This window comes from Apium graveolens, unplaced genomic scaffold (genome assembly GCF_009905375.1).
Source record: "Apium graveolens cultivar Ventura unplaced genomic scaffold, ASM990537v1 ctg3100, whole genome shotgun sequence".
NCBI classification, from domain to species: Eukaryota; Viridiplantae; Streptophyta; class Magnoliopsida; order Apiales; family Apiaceae; genus Apium; species Apium graveolens.
The window spans coordinates 130,805-139,251 of record NW_027417938.1 but is presented as its reverse complement, the minus strand read 5'-3'; positions in this window follow the sequence as shown (position 1 = coordinate 139,251).

The following is an 8,447-nucleotide window of genomic DNA, read 5'->3' as shown; positions in this document are numbered from 1 at the left end:
ACTCTGAAGGCTTTTGTAGAAAGTGGATATCCTACAAAGATTCCCTCATCAGCTTTTAGATCAAACTTGGATAGCTGTTCAGGATGAGTCTTGAGAACAAAACACTTACATCCAAATACATGAAAGTATTTGAGATTTGGCTTCTTGTTCTTCACCATCTCATATGGTGTTTTTCCATGCTTGTTAATGAGTGTTGCATTTTGAGTAAAACAAGCAGTCTGCACAGCTTCAGCCCAGAAATAGGTTGGAAGCTTTGCTTCTTCAAGCATTGTTCGTGCAGCTTCAATTAGAGTTCTATTCTTCCTTTCAACAACTCCATTTTGCTGTGGAGTTCCAGGAGCAGAAAATTCCTGCTTTATTCCATGATTTTTGCAGAACTCTTCCATTATCAAATTCTTGAATTCAGTGCCATTATCACTCCTCAAAATTTTCACAGAATCTTTGATCAATTTATCCAGATGTTTGACATGATCAATCAGGATAGATGCAGTTTCACTTTTTGTGTGCAAGAAATACACCCATGTGTATCTGGTGAACTCATCTACTATGACCAACACATATTTCTTCTTTGCAATAGACATGACATTCACTGGACCAAATAGATCAACATGAAGTAGATAATAAGGCTCAAGAATTGATGATTCAGTCTTGCTCTTGAACGAAGATTTTCTTTGTTTAGCCTTCTGACATGAGTCACAAAGACCATCAGGAACAAACACTGATTTTGGCAGTCCTCTCACAAGATCTTTCTTGATCAGTTCATTTATCTTGTTGAAGTTTAAATGAGCGAGTTTCTTGTGCCAATTCCAGCTTTCTTCAGTTGAGGCTCTACTCACTAAACAGATTGCAGAACCATCAGAACTTGTTGAAAGCTTAGCTTCATAAATGTTACCACGCCTGAATCCCTTCAGAACAATTTTTCCTTTAGATTTACTAACTATTTCACAATGTTCTGCAAAGAAATCAACATGATAACCTCTGTCACAGATTTGACTTATACTCAGTAAGTTGTGTTTAAGTCCTGAGACCAGAGCTACATCTTTAATAATGACATTCCCAAGATTGATATTGCCATATCCCAAAGTTTTTCCAATGTTGCCATCTCCATAAGAAATACTTGGGCCAGCTTTCTCCACAAAGTCTGATAGCAGGGCCTTATTACCAGTCATCTGTCCTGAACATCCACTGTCCAGAACTAAAATATTTTTCCTGTTGCCCTGCAATCAAAAAGACCACTAATTATTAGTTTTAAGGACCCAGACTTGCTTGGATCCTTTGGCCTTTTTAGGTTTGTTAACATTTACAGCGGATTTAACATCAGATTTTATGTTAACAGTTTTCTTATCAGAACTTATACTAGAAGGAACAACATAAACTTTCTTTAAAGAAGGTTTTATTTGATAATAATCATAGTACAAACTATGATATTCCTTACAAGTATAAATGGAATGCCATAAACTACCACAATGAAAACAAGGATTTTGTGGTTTGTATCTAACAGACTGACTCTTAACTCCTGACTTTGTAGATAAGGAGTTAATATTCTTATTCTTCCTGCAAAAAGAAGCCAGATGGTTAGAACTTCCACAGTTATAACATGCTTTCCTAGGAGCATCAGGAACAGATTTATAGTTATTGCTTTTATTCACACCTTCCTTTCCATTCCTGTTTTTCCTAGGTGATTTTACCTTGTTTGCATTCTTAACATCTTTCAGCTTATGCTTAAGCTGCTTCTTTGTCATTAAGCCTATGTTAACTTCAGCTGTCTTTTCCTGTTTTAGTTTGTCAGAAGCTAATTCCTTTTTAACTTCTGATTTCTCATTTTCGGATTTTTCAGTTACAAACTTAACAGGTTTTAACTTCGGCTTTTGCTCATCAACAGGCTTAATTTCTACAGTTCCTTTTTTATTTTCTCCATAGCCTAAGCCCTCTTTCCAGTTTTCACTGCTTAGCAAATTTTGAGTTGTTTTGCCAGAGTTAGTCCAAGTTCTGATAATCTCTCTCTCCTTTTCTAACTCAGTTTTTAGAGATTCATTCATTTTTAGCAATTCATCCCTAACATAAAAAGCATCATCTCTATCCTTCTGAGTTTGATGAAACATGACTAACTCTTTTTCTAAGAAATCATTTCTTTTCCTAAAAGCAAGATTTTCAGAAGTTAATCTTTCACATGTTAAAGTTTGATCTCTATAACTAACAAACATGGTTTTAAGATATCTTCTCAACTCATTAATATCATCAGTATGAAAAGCATAAGTAGTCTGAGGTACCTTTGTTTCAGCAGCTTCAGAACTGCTCTCAGAATTTGATTTATCAGCATTTGCCATCAATGCATAGTTCTCCTCACTTTCAGAGTCTGAGGTGTCTGTCCAGCTTTTCTGCTTTGTAACAAGAGCTTTGCCTTTGTCATTCTTGGTCTTCTTGCAATCAGGAGATATGTGGCCTTTCTCACCACAATTATAACATTTAACATTAGCGTAATCTCCTCTGTCAGACTTTCCTCCTCTTCCTTCAGATCTTCTGAAATTCTTCTTATCAGAACTTATGCCTTTGCTGGAAAACTTCTTTCCCTTCCTGAACTTCCTGTATGCAATCTTTGTGATTCCTTTCACCATAAGAGCACACAGCTTCATCATCTCCTCATCAGCATCAGTTTCAGGCAGGCTTTCAGAATCTGAGTCATCATCACTCTCAGAACTTGATGACTCAGTATCAGATTTTATGATAAGAGCTTTACCCTTGTCTTTCTTTGAGGAAGATGGTTTGGGGGATTCCTCTTCAGCCTTGAGAGCAACCGTTCTTGACTTTCCTCCTTTCCTCTTGCTTCTTTGTTCCATCTCAAGTTCATGAGTCTTGAGCATTCCATAGATTTCATCAAGAGTTGTTTCATCAAGATTGTAGTTGTCTCTTATTGTTGTTGCCTTCAAATCCCAACATTCAGGAAGAGCTAACAGGAATTTGAGGTTTGTATCTTCAAGATCATACTCCTTATTTACTAATGACAAGTCATTCAAGAGTTTGACAAATCTATCATATACATCAGTCAATGACTCATTAGTCCTAGAGTCAAAGTGTTCATACTCTTGAGTGAGTATTGTCTTTCTGTTCTTCTTAACTGTTTCAGTTCCTTGACACCTTGTCTCCAGTGCATCCCATATCTCCTTAGCAGTCTTGCAGTTGATTACCCTGTTTGACATTACATTATCAATGGCACTATGCAATAAGTGACGTACCTTGGCATCCTTAGCAATAGATGCTATATCTTCAGCAGTGTAATCATTCTTTTCCTTTGGTACGGTCATTGCTGCTTCACCTGGAACTACAACAGCGAGCTTGGTAGGTTTGTGAGGCCCTTCCCTGATTCTATCAAGGTATTCTGGATCTGTTGCTTCCAGAAACATGGTCATCCTTACCTTCCATATGGGATATTCAGATGGTCTCAATATGGGAACTCTGATAGTCTCATATCGACTCTGAGTTGATGTCTTTGATGATTCCTCAGTTTTGGTAGGCTTAGTTGGAGTTTCTGTGTCAGACATGATTGTGTTTGGATCTTTAACTGTATGTGTGTTAACAGATAGCTCTGATACCACTTGTTAGGTCACACTTTCACTGTAGAGGGGGTGAATACAGTGTTTATTACAATCAAATCAAACTTCAAGAACTTATGTAACAGAAAACAAACTTTATTTAAACAATAAACTCTGTTACAATCTGGAACTGTTATCTCTCAGTGATGAACAAAATATCACGAGAGCTACTAGAGTTATATTAAATAATATTCTCGATAATGATAACACTTCTAGTGTAAACTCTATTTCTGTGTTTATATACTACACAGTTACAAGATATTCACTAATTGATATGGAATATAATTCTGCTTCCTAAAATATATCAATCAGATATCTTCTATTCCAAGTATTCCATTCTTCACAGAATTCCTTCTTCATGCATATCTCTTCTTATGTTTATCTTGATCTTCTTAACTTTAATCAGCTACTGTCCTTATCTGATCGTCCTTCAGCACTTAAGTTCTGATATCTATCTCCTGATAACATAAGTACTGATATCCCTTAAGTTCTGACTTCCAGTATAAGTACTGATCAGTTAAGTACTGATTTGTTCTGTTCAAATAAGATCTGAAATCTAAACATAAAACATATTAGCCATGACATTATCAAATATATCTAACATTGTATATCTAGCCAATTTAGACACACAATATGAAATATCTGGTCTAGTACAGTTAGCAAGATACTGCAAGCTACCAATAATCTTAGAATACCTTAACTGAGACACAGGCACTCCTGAAGTATTCTTGACAATGGCAACTTTCGAATCATAGGGTGTACTAGTGATTCTACACTGTGAATAACCATATTTCTCAAGTATAGATTTCTCTATATAATGAGATTGAGTCAAGGTTATTCCTTCAGTGGAATGAATCAGTTTGATTCCAAGAATCACACTTGCCTCACCCATATCCTTCATTTCAAAATGCGTTTTCAAGAACTCTTTAGTCTCGTTAATAATCTCAATATTTGTTCCAAACAGTAAAATGTCATCCACATATAGGCACAAAATAACACACTCATTACCTTTAACTTTAGTGTAGACACACTTATCACTTTCATTAATCTTATAACTGAAAGGCAATACAGTTTCATCAAACTTTTTATGCTAATCTCTGGGAGCTGGTTTCAAGCCATAGATGGATTTGATCAACTTACATACTTTCCTTTCATTGCCTGATGCAACAAATCCTTCAGGCTGATCCATATAAATCTCTTCTTCAAGTTCACCATGAAGAAAATCCGTCTTGACATCCATCTGATGGACGATAAGACCATGGACTGAAGCCAATGCTATAAGCATTCAGAGTGTAACCATTCTTGCAACCGGAGAGTATGTATCAAAGTAATCAATTCCTTCCTTTTGCTTAAAACCCTTAGCTACCAGTCTAGCTTTGTACTTGTCTATTGAGCCGTCAGGGTTCAACTTCCTTTTAAAGATCCATTTGCACCCAATAGTAGAACACCCGGGAGGGAGATCAACCAACTCCCATGTTCCATTAGAAACAATAGAGTCAATTAACGCCCTTCCAGTGCCTTGACTCAGAAGAATCCATAGCTTGTCAGAAAGTTAAAGGTTCATCCTCGATATTGTAAGTGATGAAATCACCTCCAAAATCCTTGACTACCTTTGCACGCTTACTTCTCCTTGGTTCCTCTAGTTCCTTAGGAATAGAGCTACTACTGGGTTCCACCCCCACATTTGTCATCTTTTCCACATGATCAGGAATAGAACTTGATGTGTGAGTAGGATCTTCCTCAGAAGTCATTTCAGGTATTCCAGTCTTCATAGGGTAGACATCCTCAAAGAATGTCGCATCTCGAAATTCAACTATCGTGTTTGCCACTATACCATCTATGTCAGATTTTAACACTAAAAATCTCATAACTGTAGTGGTTTCAAGATAGCCCAGAAAGATACAGTCAATAGTCTTTGGACCTAGTTTCTTTCTCTTGTGTTCAGGAACAAGCACCTTAGCAAGGCACCCCCACACACGAAGATACTTAAGACTAGTCATCCTGCCTTTCCATAACTTTAAGGGTGTTTTATCCATGTGTTTCAGAAGGACTCTATTCAAAATATGGCAAGCCGTATTTAGAGCCTCTCCCCACATGTATTTAGGCAACCCAGAGTTAATAAGCATACTATTAATCATATCTCTAAATGTTCTGTTCTTTCGCTCAGCAACCCCATTAGACTCAGGTGTGTATGGTGGAGTAACTTCATGAACTATACCATTGTTTGCACAAAATTCATTAAAAGCATTACTCGTATACTCACCACCTCTATCAAATCTCAACCTTTTAAGTAACTTACTAGTTTGTTTTTCTACTTCAATTTTATATATAATGAATTTACTAAGTGCTTTATCCTTATGTCTAAGTAAATAAACATAACAGTATCTACTACTATCATCTATAAAAGTAATGAAGTATCTAAACTGGTCCTTGGTCAACACACCACCAAATTCACAAATATCAGTGTGTACTAAATCTAACAAGTCTGAATCCCTAACAACGTTATGAAAAGGTTTCTTTATTTGTTTAGCAGGCACACATACTTGACATTTAGAATTATTTTCTATGATATGTTTTGGTATCAACTCTAAGTTCATCATGTTCTTAAGAGCACCAAAGTTTAAATGACCTAGTCTAGGATGCCATATATTCGAGGATTCAATACAGTTAACAGAAGGAATAACATTATTATTCAAATTTCCCAAAACGGGATCCGCATTAATAACAAATAAACCATTTGACAAGTAACCCTTGCCAAAGAATGTACCAGTGTGAATAAGAACTACTTTATTACATTTGAACGAAATTTCAAAACCACTAGAAACTAAACAGCTTCTACTTATTATATTTCTACGCATGTCGGGAACATGATGCACTCTCGTCAGAGATAGAATACATCCTGAAGGGAACTTCAGATCCACGTTTCCAACTCCATGTACTTGAGCAGCACTAGCATTCCCCATTTTCACAGTCAGGCTATGACTCTGTTGATAAGATACAAATAAACTAATATCAGCACAAATATGCATATTAGCTCCAGTATCTATCAACCATTCATTTAACAGATAGGTAAAAAATATCACAAGGTTGTAGGATACATACCGGTCAACGTCGGTTTCAGAAGCCGTAGCCTCACCAACGACCATGTTCACTACAGGCCCACTTGCGGTTCCAAGCACAACATTTGCTTGTGCTACCTGGGTTTTCTTCGCTTTCTTCGTAGGGCAGTCCTTACTCCAGTGCCCAACCTGCCCACAAGACCAGCATGGTTTGTTTGCCTCGGGTTTCTTGGCCTTGTCCTTGTCACTCTTAGGTTTATTACTATTAGCTTTCTTAGCAAAAGCCTTCCTCTTCTGTCCTACAGTTGCAATGTTTACCTTCGAGGTACCGTGTTCAGTTGGCATCACATGTCCCTGTTTGGACTTGTGTTGTTCTTGCACCGAGATGTCCAGCATAAGGTTGGTCCAGGTGATCTCTCCTTTATGTCTTTTCAGGGAGAGAGAGAACTCTTCCCAAGACTTCGGGAGCTTTTCCATCACACTCATCACCTTGAACTTCTCCGTGAGGTCCATTCCAGACTCCTTCAAAGCATGCACTATCATCTCGAACTCATGCACCTGCTCAGTCATGGACTTATTGTCCACCAGCTTAAACTCGAGGAACCTTGCCACAGAATACTTTTCGAGACCTTGTGAGTCAGTATTATGTGTCTGGTCCAACTTCTCCCATAAGAGTTTTGCAGAGTAGGCATCAGAAGAATAGACATCAAACAAAGTGTTTGTTAGTGCCGCCAGAATGGCCGCCCTAGCCACTCCATCCTTCTCAGCCCACTTTGCAAAAGCCTTAACTGTGTCAGCCTTTTCTTGATCCACTACTGGTTTCTCATATTCCACAACCGGCCATAGACCGTTTATAGTCAGCCACAACTTAATCCTTTTCTGCCAGCGAGAAAAGCCAATGCCACCATTGAATTTCTCCGGTAAACCGGTTAGTTCAACAACTTGTGGGAAACTATAGGTGGTCCAATCAATTGCCCCAGCAGTTGCACCCGAACCGCTACCACCACCAATGATAACCTCACTTTCGTTAACCATTATGCTAAATTCTAAATAACCAATATTCTCTTCAAGAATGTTGTAAATTTCACCAACAAATATTGCAACATAGAGGCAAGTGTATAAAGAATTTAGCAAGTTCAGGCCAAGGCCACAGTCAACAAAACAAAGCATGCATGTAAACAAAATCAGTAATTGAAATAACGAAGAGAGAAAAGAAGATGTACCCGAAACCATAGCTTTCAACAGAGTCTAAAAATAATGGTACACAAATACAAAATGCCAAGAGAAATGATCACAGCTGAGTCACCAGGCCTTGCTCGAAGTCCTGGCTGCTCTTGAAGAGAATATTGCCCCCTACCTGCTGCGTTTGGGATGCGTGCAATATCTCCACCAGGATAAAATAGCTTGGAGTTGATGTTAACAGCAGCAACAAACCTCCACCTCGACCAGCACCTCAGTCGCCGGAAAAACAAACCTACAGCACTTCGAACTTGTGTTTTTGTGGGAGAGAAAATACAGAGAGGGAGAAGAGAGGAGAATGTTGTGTGGTGTGTTTCATCAACAACTTAGGCCCTCTATTTATAGTAGAGGCTAAGTGTAGCTTACAACCTTGACATTATTAGACTTTAATATACATTAATATCAGAAATCAAAACTGCTCATTTAATACATAAATCAAAACTGCTGATTTTGAATTTAAATAAAATGTAACAGCTTTTGTATTTAATCCACACATTAAATCATTTTTAATATTTTTAATTATGAATCTTTATTTATCAGTTACATGTCCAGATTCATT